The following is a 16980-nucleotide window of genomic DNA, read 5'->3' as shown; positions in this document are numbered from 1 at the left end:
GTTTATGTCAGTAAGACAAACCAGTTATTTCAGTGAGATGGGGGTTACTTTATTTACTATTATGTTCCAGGCCTTCTCTGTTGGATGAGATAACTTACGACAAAAGGGGGAGGGGTCTTGGATCCTGTTGTCTGTGGAATGTTGTGTTGACTATGGGATGAAATACAGGCTTTTCTCAATGGAAGATGCAGATGTTGTTCCCTATAGACAGTGCGTTTGCTTCTGAGGTTTTGTGAGACATGGCTATCAAGTAGATTACTTTGAGGGTCTTAATTTTGAAGAAGACCAAATATAGAGGCTCAAACTGAGGTTCCTAGAGTCCTTGGTAGACTTTATGAAGATTCCAAGATAATAATCTGTCCAGTACCGGTGGGTTGGTGATGTATGGACCATGAAGCAATCTCCTGAAGAGTGGATGAGCCCCCAAAGGTCTGAATTTCAGAAGAGAAAGGAGTGAGAAATATGCTTTGGGATTTGGCCCTCAGGTCTCTCCTCAAGCCACACACCCATCCCAGCCACAATCCTTCTCCTCTTCCCACATCCTTCACCATAGAAGCCAACTCCTAGGGGCCAAGGGGACTTCTTCCCCTCCACCAGTAGAATATTTGAAGAGACTGCCCCCCAGTTGCTGGGTGTTGCCGTTCAAATGTGTGTGGTTTTCCTTTGGACCTGCCTTCACTATTTTATCCTGGCTGGAATATGTCCTTGAACTATGATCATTTTGTTGCTTGAATCAAAGGAGGACCGAGAAGGTTGTATGACCATGGGCCAATACTGTACATTTATTGCATTGTCCACTACATCCAACCCACTTCCCCACCCATGTTGTGTGAGCTTGACCAACTTTTTAGTGCATCACTAAAATGACCACTTCCCTGGTTTCGCAGGGGGAGAAAGCCACAATGGAGAGAAAGCCACATCTCTGAATGTGTTGTCTAAATTGGCCCTGAGGCTTGGGCTTTACTGTGGATTGCTTCCTTTTGCAGAGCTCATGGGTTTTATGCCTTCCTTTCCAGAGAGATCTTCTTTTATCCACTCCTTGCTCAGAAGGATAAAAAAATACTCCAAAATGTGGTACAGCTCTCCTGACAAACCTTTTCCCTCCACTGTGGAATTGTTAAGCAGCTTTGAGGCTTATGTGGCTTTGGCAAGAACAGCAGAGCAGCAATGTGGAACCCCTTTGAAGTATTCTCCTATTGTTTTATAGGTTAAAACATGTATTAAATTTCCAAATGATTTACTGCCTTCCTTCCGCCCTCCAGGTGTTTGCAAATACGATGTTGCCACCGTGAAAGATTAATTTGCATTTTAGCAAGCCCAAAGTAGCTTTAATTTAATTACTGAGGACAATTCCTCAATAATGCTTTTACCGACACTCCCACAATCAGAGTGGTGTAGCCTAAAGACAGAAGGGTGTTGTGAGGAAATGTGGGTGTCACATCACCCAAAGAACATTATTCCCATTTCCGTTCTATTTGTTTTTGTCACAGTAAAGATTTAGAATTAGGCCTATATAACTTGTGACCCACCGAGCTGAAGATCACCCACCAGCCAAGTATGGTGGCTATTTTTTTTTTTTTTTTTGAGGGGGGTGGATTTTGATTCAGTTTGCATTTTCATATGAACCAGTGGCATAGCATGGGATGCCAGTGCCCAGGGCAAGGAAAGTATTGTGCCCCCCTAATGCAAGTATTGAACTCCCCAACCAATGTCCCCATTTAGCACTGCTGCTGCTGTTGGATGGAGCTGTGGAGCATTAGCAGGACATGTGTGCATTTCTCCTTGGGCTGGAACACCACCAATGTCGTGTCTCGCCATCTGCCCGCCTTCCTCTTCCAGCGTGGGACACCGCACAGCTTAGCGATGCAAGGGCCTGTCTTCTCCCAGCTCCTACTTGGCGTGCTGCTCAGTTGAGGTGGATGAGCAAGAGGGGAGTGCCTCTGAGCAGGGCAGCAGATGCAGAGGTGCACCCCTAAAAAAATTTGCACCCGGGGCAATCGCCCCAGTAGCCCCCCAACATTAAATCTCTGGTATGAACATACTGTATTTGCGCTTTCCAGTAGCTATGCATAAACCAAAATGCAGCAGTCCTTTGAAATTTGCACTTTCACAGAGTTCCCCAACGAAAAAGTGTGTATAAAATTACATTATATTAGGGGAAATTGCTTGCCAAAATGTCAATATTAGGCGAAATTGCTTTTTAAAAAGTGTGTATTGGGAGAAATGTGCCTTAAAGTAATGATGGATTCCCACAAGGATTGAAACAACAACCACAAATTGATGCAGAAATGTGGAGAATTGTATTTAAATTTGGAAAAATGAGAAACTGAGAGCAACCAAAATGGACTGATTCATCCATCCCTAATGGCTGCGCACTGTTTTGCTGCCTACTTTCAATTACCCGGTAGGCCACATTGCACGGTTGATGGGCTGTGTTAGGCTTGTAGTGTTACAGGTCATGCAAGTAAGCAATGCAACATTTATGGCAACTGCAAACTGACAATAATAATGATAGATGACAGATTTTTTTGAGGAATGAGGCTGAGGCTAGTTATGCACAAACAACACAGACTATAGTACCATAGACCATTCATCCCTGTCAGCATCCCTCATGCCATGCTAACGTAACTGAAAGGGACAGAATGGATGGCTGTGGATTCATCTTTCACACAGAGCTGCTTCCCACATGCACCTACATGATTTGATTACTGAATATGACTCGCATCTAAATGTATGAACCACTTCCATTGAAGAGTTACAGCGTTTGAGATGTGATGCCTTTTTTTACCCATGCAAATTGTCACTTGATGTTGTCATCAGTGAGGAACGAGCAGGCATGTGCAAATGGTTCCACGATCATCAATCAGCAATGCCATTGTAGGTACATTAAGTTCCAGATTTCATAAAAATAAGGAACACTATGGAGCCATGGTGAACTCTTCTGTGGTAGAGTAAAATATGGGATAAAAGGCTGTCCTTCTCTTCTGTCGGAGATACATACTTCAACTGGTACCCAGGTAAATGAACCAATGGTTCAGCACAATCTGCACTGGATACACCTAGACATGCATCAATTTCACCTGGGCAGTTTTGCCAGTCTCGTGAAAATGATTTTGCTTTCCTCCTCTAAAGGTTTCACCTGAGGAGGAACATCCCAAGATGGAAACTTTAGACAGATATACCTGCTAATATATTTTTATGGACTTTGAATGCTCCTCACCACATCACTGTTATGAGGGTCATGGCTACTACAGTCAGCTCACTATTACTTTTTTTGTGTAGATTGAAAATTGGCTAAACATTTTAGGAATCTTTGGGATGGAGCTCATAGGTCCTTCATGATAGATAGGTGCTATAGTGCAGGTCTACCTTACATGGGGTCCACTGAGCCAATCTCAACCCACTGCTATGCTGTTGATGAGGCCCACCTAAAACCACAAATACAAGGGAATTATCAAGCACCAGGCAGGTCACAATACACAGCTGGTAGACCACATGTAGCTTGGTAGGTTACAAGTTCTTTAGGCCCGCTCCACAATCTGACACTTCTGGCTCACTTCTTGCATGTTCCAGAGGCCGAGAAACAGAATTGTACTCAACATGTTCAGCACATCTCTCATTTTGTTTCAATCAATTTTTTATGGAGCCCTTTCCATTGTACTTTATTGGTTTAATTTAAACTGGCAATATCTGTTACTGAATTTTATGATATTTATGAGAAGTCCTTTTATATATTCATTAAACTTTACCCTTCCCATTAAGCAGTCAGTGTTTTTCGGCCAAAATCTGTATTTTAAAAAGACTAGATAAATATTTCATTAAAATAACATCTTTCCAGAGCACAAAGAAATGGGGGGGGGGGGGGGACCATGAGGTTGACAAATCTGTATTCAATTCCTCTATTAGTATTTGTTTAAAAAATAGTACTCTATGCTAATTTATATAGTGCATGTAATAAAATATTCAGTGTACACTATACATCCAAGAGACATTTTACCTCACATGCATTCACATACCAGTTTATTTTAATAGCCTTTTATATTTATTTATTTTCATTTCTCATATACTTAAATGCTACAAAACTTAATACACTTCTGGTATTGTATCATAGGTCTTTTTCCTTACATGAGGCAATTCTCTGAGGCAGTTAAATGCAGTTGTCAATGTCACTTTAGATAATTCTGGGCCTGTAGCTGACTTCTGACTCTACCTCCCTTGGTGGGGGGGAATGATATGTCATTGCAATCTATAACCAACAAAACAAATAATATCTTGAATAAACATCATTAATAAACTGCAAATAGCAGCAGGGACAATTAAAATCAGACACAAACTGCAATTCATAGCAGTCTCAGAAGCATCCCAAATACAACCCCCAGAATACTGAGACAAGGTTAAGAAAGTCTTCTATCTGAAATCCTGAAAATTCGCTGTTGGAGAGTGCAGATAATATTGGGCTAGAATCTCAGGGGTCAGCAAACTTTTTCAGCAGGGGGCCGGTCCACTGTCCCTGAGACCTTGTGGGGGGCTGGACTATATTTTGAAGAAGAAAAAAATGAACAATTTCCTATGCCCAACAAATAACCCATAGATGCATTTTAAATAAAAGGACACATTCTACTCATGTAAAAACACGCTGATTCCCGGATCGTCCGCGGGCCGGATTTAGAAGGTGATTGGGCTGGATCCGGCCCCCGGGCCTTAGTTTGCCTAACCATGGGCTAGATGAACAAATGCCTGACTTTTGATTAAGACGGCTTCCTGTGTATGCACCTGACCTCTTCCCAATGGCCTGAGCAAAGAGGTGCATCTTCACTTGCTAACTGAAAGGCAGCATTGTTGAAGCATGATACATCTCCAAGATAACGTCACTCTGTACAGATGGGGCGACCACAGGAGAAGGCCCTTCCCTAGGCCCCCATGCTTAGAAATTCAGCAGACTTTGAAATCAGCTGTAGAGCCCAATCTGATTAGCTTAAAAACTAGGAAGTTCGGCCTGGCAGGAGACGTTCTTTCAGTTAATGGGGAAGCATTGGAAAAGTTGTTGCTCACCATCAAATATGCCGAGGAGGGAGGCAGAGATGTTGTTCAGCACTTTCATGAGGTCTGGTTGTTGGCTGCCTATATCATGGCTATGTGGAACGTCTCTGAGAAGTATTGGGAGTTTTGCAGTGTGGTCGTAACTCTTAGATCATGTAGTTGGAAGGGGAAAGGAAGGAACAGAAGTTACTCTCTGATGATAGAGAAGAGTTTCACCCGCAAAGGGACACGTCCACCACAGAGTTTGCTGCTGCTATTGGAGGTTCTTCTGTACACATTAGACCCTGAACTGTGGCATTCTTCAGGTGGGTAAATAATAATAATAATAATAATAATAATAATAATAATAATACCCCGACCATCTGGTCGGGTTTCCCCAGCCACTCTGGGCAGCTTTCAAAATAAATAAAACATAATAAAGCATCAAACATTAAAAACTTCCTGATAGAGGGCTGCCTTCAGGTGTCTTCTAAAAGTTGTATAGTACAGTGGTACCTTGGGTTAAGTAGTCCGTTCTGGAGGTCCGTTCTTAACCTGAAACTGTTCTTAACCTGAAGCACCACTTTAGCTAATGGGGCCTCCCGCTGCCGCCGCGCCACCAGAGCACAATTTCTGTTCTCATCCTGAAGCAAAGTTCTTAACCTGAAGCACTATTTCTGGGTTAGCAGAGTCTGTAACCTGAAGCGTATGTAACCTGAAGCATATGTAACCCGAGGTACCACTGTACTCCATCTCCTTGACATCTGAAGGAAGGGTATTCCACAGGGAGGGTGCCTGGTCATGAAAGGGATGGAGGCAATGGTGGATCCAATGATTCTTGGATTATCTAGGCTTCACAAGTACTCTGCAACATGTACTTCTAGCACTTTCAAAATATTCACAGCTCCACTTTTGGACCACTTTTTTCCAAAACCATTATCAGTTATGCCATTGGCTGCCGCGTTTCATTACAAAGCCTAGAATATTGCAAAAAAGGTGAACAAGAGTTCCAATTCATTTTTGCCTAATCTACCACGTGTGTTTCAAGCATATTCCACCTTAGCTGAAGAATCTTAACCTCTCTTTTTTTAGCTTCTCCCTGTATTTTAAGAGCATATTTTAAAATAATATGTGGAGTTTTGACAACTTCTGACATTACAGTAAAAGTAGAACTGATTTCTCTCCCTGGCAATACATTCCTCAGCCTGCTCTGCTCTGTTTATTACCATAAAATTTCCCCATAATATTTCTTAGACTATTCTTGGATGGGACTTTATCATTTTAAAACCCCACCTAAAATACTCCAAAGAAACACCTTAGTGGGATTTTATAGCAATCCACTGTAGAGTAAGGGCAAGTTAGGTTATTTCTCCTGTATTCGCTTCCTTTTTGATACCTATCTCATATCAGAGCTCATATTAGCCAATCTCAACCATAACTTTGAATATCTATATAATCATATTCAGTAAGATATTACAGTCCAAATATTGTTGGGAAATGGTCACAATTCCCCATTTCCTATTCCTGCCCACCTTTCATGCAGCTGCTATAAAATGACTGTTTAAGGCAACTATATTTCTTTTGGGGCATACCACTTATCCTATAATATTGCTCCTCTGACTACTTCGCCCTCTTATTTATTTATTTATTTATTTATTAATATTCACAACCATTTCATATTCAATTTAAATTTCTTATGTGAAAATACTATTTACCTAAGGAGGGTGGCCCAGGGGCCTTAGGTTCTTCAGATATCCATCTCCATGGGTGGATACAGAAGTCCACCCTCAGAGAGAGAATCATGACCTCGTACATCTCCTTTGTGAGACTGCAAAATGATCATTGGCTGGTTCCCCTATAACACAGCTTCAGTGCTGGAAGGTGAATAATGGGGCATATTGGGCAGGGAGGAGGATGGCAGGAGAGTATACAGATCCTCAAGTTCCAGACCATTCCACTTCTTCTGACACACTCACACATGCCGTAATATTTTGATTTTGTCCCATCCAATGTTAACCTGCAAAATTGCATAAAGAAAAAGCAAAATCCCTTTTCTACCTAGGAACATTAGCACAGAAAAGCCTGCTGCATCAGGCCAGTGTCCTAACTAGTCCAACATCCTGTTCTCACAAAGGCAGACCAGATGCTTGAGGAAAACCAGCAAGCAGGATTTGAGCACAAAAGGCCTCTCCCCTCCTATGGTTTCTAGCAGCTGGTGTATTCAGAAGCATTGCTTTCTCCAATCGCCGAGGCAGAACATAGGCATCATGTCTAGAAGCCATTGGTAGCCTTCTCCTTGTCTAAATTATTTTGTCTATAACGGATGATCATGATGATGAGTTTGTATCAAAATGAGCTTTTTCGTTGCAAAAAATATTTGTTTGATCACAAGCACCTTCATACAACATGGATGGAGAACCTCAGCCCAAGGGACAAATCTGGCCCTTGAAACCTCTTCATCTGGCCCCCAGCACTCTCCCCAGGCCATACCCATCCTGAATTGCACCCCTTCCCCAATTCACATACCTTGCCAGACCTACTTGAGTGTTTCCAGCACTGGACTGGAATGTGGCCTTGAACTCCCATAATGCCTAAAAAAATGCCTACATGAAAGATAAGAGAAAGGTTTGTGAGTATGTATAGAAACTAATTCACTGTACAAAGGTAACATTTATATTTGCTGTCTTGCCCACTTCCATCATTGGTCATGCCCAACACTGGCCTGTTGCACCTGGAAGGTTGACCGGATGCCAATATGACTGTTGTCTGAAAGAGGTTCACCCTATGTACCCCTGCTTCATAGGGTCGTTGTCAGTAAAGGCTACTGAATGATCCAATGTCAGGAGTGGATGTCAGGTTTTTGTTTTCTCCTCAAGTGCAATGTTATAGGAATTATGGTAGGCATTATTTTAGACAGGTATAGGAATAGGTTGTGGGGTTGTGGGATGTGAGAGCCTGGCCTGTTTGCTTGGGGCGGGGCAGTCATTTAAAATATTATTATTCCTGCTTCCCCAGTGATGAAGCACACACGCAAAATGGGCTGTAATGCATTTTGTGAGCATGTGGCCACCGTACGAAAATAAGCTGAAGTTTCCCCAAGAAGGCAAATGCAACTTACTGAACAGTTTTATTTTTTTTGGAGGGCCTTAGTAGAACTTATCCTTCTTCCTCACTTCCCAGCCATGTTTACGAGGTCAAAGTTTCCACATCATAGCAGTCAGGTTTTTGATTCCGCCTCCCAAATGAGAAACACCGACCGTGCATGTCAGTGCCTGCCTTTTCTGCATTTCCTTCTTGTCATTTGTGATAAACATGGCAAGCGGGCCTTTTTTAAACTAGGAATCTCTGGAGCTTTGTCAATTCCTCAAAGGCAGAGCATCACGACCCTGGAGATTTATTTCTCTCGGAAGGAGGCTGGGGAGGAACAACACGTTTCAGATCCTGACAAGAGATGTCGTTATTACTTTCTCACAAAGAAACTTTGCAAACGTATTTATTCATACAGAGGAAGCTCTTCTTTCCTCACGACAAAGGTTGCCTTTTTTTATTTCGCTTGTGAGCGTAACACCATGCCCAAATCATTTCAGGCAATCTTATTCCATCTCCCAGCAAAGGTGTCTACAGGGAGTGGAGGGCTGGGGTGAATGGTGGGGAGAGTAGTCGTGTTCCCTAACCCTGGGCTTAAAGTCTTTTGGTGATTATGGTCACATCCACGCCATACATCTAAAAGACTACACTACCACCATTTTAACAGCCATGGCTCCCCTCCCCCAAGAATCCTGGGAACTGTGGTTTATTAAAGGTGCTGAAAATTGGCAGGAGGCCCCTAGTCCCCTCACAAAACTAAAATTCCCAGTGTTAATTGGGCAGGGCGATTGTTTGCTAAACCACCCGCATCATGGTGGCTCTACACTGCAGCCATAAAAGTTGTAAATGACAATTTCAAAGCAGGCACACAATACATTTCAAGCACCTGATTTTGAGTTCCCCCAAAGAATCCTGGGAACTGTAGTTTATTAAAGGTGCTGAGAATTGTGGTCATTTGAGGGGTACACTACAGATCCCAGAGTTCTGTATGATATGATTTTAATGTATGATATGATACGTGTTACATTTCTCCATTTGCACCACCGTGAATTAAACTGGTGACTCCCATAGACCACCTGCCTTAAAGTTTCAAGAAGGGCCCAGAGCTTAGTAGACCCCCCCCCCCTTTTATCAAGGCCTGTTCTCTCTCTTCTTTACAAATGTGTGAAATCCTGTCATGGAACCTATTTGCATTACTTGTCTGGAGGGTGGAATGTCCTAAATTGGTTCCCAGCTTCCCTTTTGTTCTTTCATAACTTGGCTTGAATCATTGCATGGCAACCTGTCATGTAGGCAGGCTTAGTGCCTGATCAGCTCATGCAAGATGAGTGCCTTGTGCTGTCACACAATGATAATGACACCGGCTGATAATTTGCATGTGTCAATGAGGCCTCACAAAATAAGCATTGTAATGTCACCTCAGGAACACATTGTTCTGGAGGGTCGAATTTGATCTTACACATAAATACATGTTTTGGGGGTGGGGGTTAAAAATAAAACCCAATGACTGCTTTTGTTTACTAAACATCGGCTTTGGGAGGAGACAATTTAGAGTGTAGGGGCAGGAATGTGCTTGCATGTTAAACCAGTGCTTTTTTTCTGTTGGGACACAGGGGTACGCATACCCCTAAACATTTTGTGAATCTTTGTACTTCTGTCCATTTACTGTACAGTGGTACCTCGGGTTAAGTACTTAATTCATTCTGGAGGTCCGTTCTTAACCTGAAAGTGTTCTTAACCTGAAGCACCACTTTAGCTAATGGGGCCTCCTGCTGCCACTGCGCTGCTGGAGCACGATTTCTGTTCTCATCCTGAAGCAAAGTTCTTAACCCGAGGTACTGTTTCTGGGTTAGCGGAGTCTGTAACCTGAAGCATATGTAACTTGAATTGTATGTAACCCAAGGTACCACTGTATTTATTTTTCCAGATTTGAACTATCAAATGGTGATTTTCTTGAGTCAAAATGAGAGTACCCCTAAACATTTTTTTAAGAAAAAAAGCACTGTGTTAAACCCTTTCCCACAGATTTTTTAAGTATCAAAGTGCCCCCATCATTTTATCTCATACATCATTCCAGAACCATGTTTACAAGTGTAAATATGCATCAGGGACACAGGGACATCAGAAACAGCCTTTCTAGCTTAGTATTGTCTATGGTGGCAGTGGTGCTCCAGAATTTCAGACACAGGGAATCCCTCCCAGCCCTGTAGGTGTCTGGGACTGGGCAAAGGAGGAATAGTGGGGACCGCCTCCCCATCCTGACCCTTCCAGGAAGGAGGAAAAGGAAGACAGTATAGATTTACAACAGTGGTTTGCTGGAGGTCACAGCTCATAGGCAGATGAGGGGGAAAGTTGAGAAATAATGGGAGAGGAGGAGCAGGCAGAGCTGGAGCAGCAACTGGCTGACACGTTGTCATTATGTGATGGCCTGGGAATCTGATTCAGAGGCTGAACCGGAGGAATCCCAGCCTGCACAGGAGTCCCCGCCTCCAGGGCCGGCTGAGCCTTGAATCTGAAGGGCCCGGACCTGTGCCGGATCCCTAGGAGCAGACACCAGATGAATCCACTCTGGCTCTGGGGGTGATTGAGGATCCATTGCCTGCAGGTGCTCCTCTCCCAGCCCTGTCAGGGGAAGGTGAGGCTGCCTCTGGGTCCAGTAACCCTCCAGCCTCTCCTGAGCTGCAGAGGCTCAGGGCAGAGAGGCGGAGGGAACTAAGTTCTATCAGGAGGAGTGCTTGCCTTAAGGCCAGGAGAGGCGAGTCACCTGTGGGCTGGGACCGCCCTAGGCCCCAGAGGAGATAAAGGCCAGTCAGCCCAGTCCCCGGTTGCGGGAGCAACATCGCTGGAAACCTGTTCCTGCCAGCACCCTGACCTGCTCTTTTGGAGTTCCTGACCATGCCCGGCTCCTTGCCTTGGACCCCACTTTGCCCTTGACAGACAGCCTCCAGACCCTCGACCCAGGACCGGACTCAGACCACGCTGCACGGTAACCCTCCCCGGGACCAGCACACATTAGAAAGCATTCCAGACCCTCCATCTCCCAGAACCTGGCGAGCCTTGAAAGTAGGAGAGCAAAGAGCTCAAAGACAGAGGGCACTTAGCAGCACACGCAGAGGAGATGATAATGGTGACAAATGAGGCAGTGGGAGAGAAGGGGTGGAGGTTCACTCAGGACAACGCCATTATCCAAGTGGCTGGGTTCCATAGCCTCTCTCTGTAAAGATTGAAATAAAAACGGACGGTAAGAAAATTTCCCTTGTCTTTATACTTTCCTGGGCAACCAGCCAGGAGCCGCCAACAACATCCTGACAGTAGAAGATGCCAGGAGTGAACCTGGGACCTTTCTCATGCAAAGCAGATGCTATGTAACTGATGTACTACCCTTCCCCTAAAACTTGGAATGGCATGAAGCACACTTGTATCCCCCACACTTGACAATTATTCTGCAGCCTGCAATTCTAGATTAAGACAGCACTTTCAAAATATCCACAGTTCCTGTCAGGTAGGGCTGCTCACCCTCAAAACCAGGGATGGATGAATATGTCAATTTGGCTTTCTCTCTGCCTCTTAACCATCCCCTGCCCCATTTTAAAATTCCGTTTGCCTATTTTTGCACCCATTTCCATCTGTTTGTTATTTGTTTGAATCTGCTTGAGCACATAGAAATTAATTCACATTTTTAGGGTGCATTTGTCCCAATGTTGCAATTTTGCATGTACGTAATTTTTGCCTGACATATTTTTGGAAGCACTTTCCCATAATAGAATTCATTACGGTGGGTATGTTATGTTCATATATACACCTTTTTGTATCCATTTTTTGGTTGGAGATAAGGGGTCCCCTCAGTGCAAGGATTTACACTTCTGCAATGGAATCCCCCCCCACCTCTCCTCCACCAGCACCACCGAGTAAGGATCTCCTCTTCCCAACCTGAACGCTTCCTAAATCTGTTCTGTGGGTTCTCCCAACCCTCTGGATCAGATCTGGGCAGGTGTGGGGTGTGCACAGAGGCAGAAGGGAGAAGTTCCAATTCACAGGTGTAAATCCTAACACTTTATGGGTCATCCCTTCATTGCAAAATTCAGAGAAGTGCAAATTTTGAAGAATAGCTCCATTTTTGTTTACATATTGGTTTCAGAAGTGCAAGATTAGATATGTTTGCATTGAAATGTGAACTGAATTAATTTTCCCCATCCCCACCTCACACCCTCCCCCAAAAGCCCCACTTGGGTATTGTTTGTCTATAAATAAATCTGCCATATTCTTCTCTTATACGCTTGTATTTGAACTATGCTTTGCTTAGGCAACTTTTCTTCTTGTCAACCTCCACTAATTTAACATGTACAGACGTATACAGACGGATTTTTAATAATCCATCCACAAGTAGTATTGTGCTTCTTTTAAAAGATTTCCTTTTGATTGACAGGTTGTGCACTCAGAATGACTGCTGATATTTGAGGGACATGGTCAAAGCCATTTATGGCTAATTAGCTGGGAATTAATTATGGAGTAAATGATTCACACATTGATTCATGAGTTCAAAAGGGCCAATGGTCATTTAGCAGGGACAGCATACAGGTTCTCACAAATTAAGCTAAGGAGAAAATGCAAAACATGTCAATCTGTTCTTTCAAATGTTTTATTTATGATTAAAAGTTCCAGTGTGGAACTTAGGTTCCTGTAATAATATGTCCCCCACAAACCTCTGGTTCAGTGATTTGCTGTAGTCATGAAGGATCCAAGGTGTATATCAGGCTGCTACATGGATAGGCTGGCCCCAGTTATTTATCTGCAGAGGTATGGCCTCCTGCCTCCTCCTGCCATGCCCTTAAACTGAATAGGCAAACCATACATGCAGGAGTTCCATGTTTCAAACTGCATCTGAAGCTTTGCATCAGAGCTAATGGCTATACTTTTGTATCTTATAAGAATTGGCTAACGCACCATTCCCCATTCTGCAAATGTTGATGCTGAATACTCAGTTCAGATCTGAAGATGAAATGTTTGGCAAACCTTGGTTAGAATAAATCACAGTTCCCTTAGTTCATACATAATACAGAACTGTTGTTAGTTCCAAGGTGAAAGTGAAAGCTTTTCCTCATGCATACAAAGGAGGGGGGGAGGATATGGTAGCATGCAAACTCACGTATTGCTCATAAATGCCAAAATCATTGGTTAGTTAGATCAGTGTTTCCCAAACTTGGGTCTCCAGCTGCTTTTGGACTACACTTCCCATCATCCCTGACCACTGGTCTTGCTAGCTAGGGGTGATGAGAGCTGTAGTCCCAAACAGTTGGAAACCTATGTTTTGGAAACACTGAGTTAGATTATCATAGAATTGGAAGGGTCCTGAATGGTCATCTAGGCCAGCTACCTGCAATGCAGAAGTAATGATCATTTGAGTATGGCAATAATTTGACTTTAGATACAGCAAACTGATCTGTCTGGCTCATTTGACTCCCCTCTCCCCATCAGTGCTGCTGCAATGATGTAGATAGAAAGATTGGCAAATTTCGAAGAGTTGTTAAAAGAATAACTGAAATAAAGGGTTGTAGCCAACTAAGTTTTACTCAGACTAAACGCAGTAATGTTACTGGACAAGACTAAGTTCCATTCATTTCTGTGGGTGCACTCTGAGTAAACCTTAGTTGAATACTACCCACTGAAATGAGTGAACATAAGCTAGTCATGTCCAATAACTTCAGTGAGCCTACTCTAGAGTAGGACCACCATTGCATACAATCCAATGTAGGCGAATCAATAGCAACACTAAAAATATATATATATATAAAATGCCACATATTATTATTTGACATGCAAACCAGTAACTCTATTAGAGATATGCAGAAACATCAGTGGCAGAGGAACATCACTTGCAATGATATTAAAGCACAATAATTATAATTATATTTCCAATATTATGTGAGAAGAGGGCCAAATCCAGAGGCTGGAAGATAATAAGATAAATCTAGGATCCTAAAATTGGCAAAGGGCCCAGCAACTTGCATGCTGCTGTTTTTTCTACTTTGAGGAGAGCACACACAAAAGCAATAAGCAACACAAGAGGCTTTTCAGTTTATATATCTAGTTTCTTTAAAAATTAAGGGTGGGAGGTCCACTGATAATGTATTATCTGAATGCCATCACAAATTCCTGGAGCCAGAGCTACCTGGGAGTCATCGGATGGATGAGGTTTTCTTCTGCATGGCTTGTGTCAATCACTGTATTGATTGGTTTATTTATACCTGTCCTTTGATTTTGGGAGGAGGTGGCGGGGTGCACAGCCTGGCATAAATGCAGCCCACACTTGGATACAGAACGTTAAATCATTTAACGGATTTGTGGTTCAGATGATTGAGGTCCTCGGGTCTCGGAGCTGTATTGAAAGACTCTTATTCCTCACCCCACCCCACCCGTTATTGTCATTCACTGTCATTTCCACTTGGCTGTGTGCTGTGACAAATCAGATTACCAGAAGCATCCCAAATGTAACATTTCAAAGGTGGGGCTTTTATGCCAAAAGTGACGTCCATGATCTCTTGACTAAGGGCAACTTTTGAAAACTGGGTGACTTCAATTCCCTGTGGGCATTAGTAGCACCATACATTTTTGCCCAGGATGTTCTTATTCCCCCATCCACCCACAAGGATCTTACTGCCCCAGGCCATTAATACTGCCAGGCACCCCACATGGCACTTTTGTAAGGGAGCTGCTTGACTCCCATCCATGGCAAGTGACAGGTATCTTAGATCCTTCCAAGTCATTGCCTACCACCAACAGCAGGTAATGCCTTGTGGGGCTAAGATGGCTACTGCTTACTGTTGGTGTCAGCTGAGTTGCTCCTGTCCAGAAGAATGAGGGGAAGCAGATTAGAAGTGACAGACAAGATCATAGAATTGTAGAGTTGGAAGGGACCCTGAGGGTCATCTAGTCCAACCCCTGGCAATGCAGGAATCTTTTGCCCAAATGTGGGGCTCAAACCCACAACCCTGAGATTAAGAGTCTCATGCTCTACCAACTGAGCTATCAGGGGATTAGAGCAAAACTAATAATAACCAGTGCTGTGCTGAACATCTCCTTCCTTCCTTCCTTCCTCCCTCCCTCCCTCCCTCCCTCCCCCTCCCTTTTCTCTAGCAGCAATTAATGAGAAAAGAAATTGCATGTGAAAATTATCAAAAGGGAGAGAAAAAACTCATGAAATTCTAATGGGTGAGATGTAAGTTTATTGCTGCACTTATCTTACTTCCACAGTGGCTAAGGCTTGTTTGTAAGTGTCCTTCCTTTCATTCTACACTTTGTCTCACCAGTAATCTGCACTCTGCAGCCTTCCTGGGTGCCTTCATGTTCTGAAAATCCTATGATGTCCTTAGGTGGAGTTTCTGGCAAGCATGGGAAGGTGGGGAGGCTGCTTACTATGTGCCTGAAAGTTGCATGTCCAGGCTTTTTGTTTCTTGTTTGTTTAGTGAGGTCTTTTTTATTTTTAAACAAAATCAGTGTGGCAAAAAAAATGCTTAAGGTAACAGGAAGGAGTGTCCTTAAAAACAAAATCAGAAAGTGTCCTGATTTGGGATAGAAAAAAAGACCAGCACAAGAGAGAGAGAGAGAGAGAGAGAGAGAGAGAGAGAGAGAGAGCACTCCCTCCTGACAGACAGAACAGCTTAAAAAGAGCTTTCTCTTTCCCCATGCCTGAGAAACCAGAAATGGTACATTATAAGGAGGACATCCTTGTTATTACATGCCAGATGGGAAGCCCCTGTGGTCCTGCCTGAGCCTGCCTGTGGCCTGCTCCTCATGTACGCGTACTCACTGACTTCCCCACACCGTAGCAAAAGGATCCTTTCATTTCTCATAGCCAGGAGCCCTCTCACTCTGAATCCCAGCCACAGTAATTTCTGCCGCAGAAATCAGCGCACAGAACCAGCTCTGAAAGTATTAACAAAATAAATAGCAGTCTCACACTTCTGGAAATAAAGCCTGGTAATAAGAAGAAAGGCAATTTAGCTCGGGATGAAAATAGGCATACAGGTCCAGAGGGCGCCTATGAGAAGGGCACAGCAGGACCAGACTTTCTTTCCTCCCGTCTCATATTGCAGCTATTTCAGGGGAAATTAAGATGAATGCTGCAAAAGACAGCATATTTATTCCAGCAGAATTGCCTGCAGATGAATATCAATTACATGGTCGATTCATCCCCAGTTGATTAGTGTTGGTAGGAGCGGTTTGGATTGTGACAAAGAGTCGGTCAGTCTCTGTTCCTTGTCACAGCAGATGATAAACTTTCACCCAAGTCCCATTCCTCAGTGGCTGGCTCATCTCCCACTTGAGTCCTAATAGAGCTGCTTCTTCCTTTTCTCTCTCTCCTCCCCGCACGCTCCTGTTTCCAATGCATTGTTCAGACACAGAGAAGGACAGTAGTTTAATAGCAGAACATCTACTTTGCATGTAGTAGGTCTCAGGTTCAACTCTCAGCATCTCCAGGTTGGGCCAGTAAAGAACCCTGTCTGCAAAGCTGCTGCCGGCCAGTGTGGGCAACACTGGGCTAGATCGATCAATGGTCTGACTCAGTATAAGCAGATTCTGATACTTTTCTACATGTTTATGTATCACCCAACACTTGCTTACTCAGCCAGATATGTGAATTTATGTAGGAAGCTATGACTGTGTTTTTGTTTTTTGTTTTTTATATGCCTGTTGTCTTCGTCCATGGAGTTTTCTTGGCAGGGATACTGGAGTAGCTTGTCGGTTCCTCCTCCAGCATCTTAAAAAGTAGAGACATCACCTTGCCAACAAAGGTCCATATATTTAAAGCTATGGTTTTCCCAGTAGTGATGTATGGAAGTGAGAGCTGGACCATAAAGAAGGCTGATCGCCGAA

This window comes from Podarcis pityusensis (assembly GCF_964106645.2).
Source record: "Podarcis pityusensis genome assembly, chromosome: 7".
NCBI classification, from domain to species: Eukaryota; Metazoa; Chordata; class Lepidosauria; order Squamata; family Lacertidae; genus Podarcis; species Podarcis pityusensis.
The sequence above is the reverse complement of the archived record's forward strand: the minus strand, read 5'-3'. Positions refer to the sequence as shown.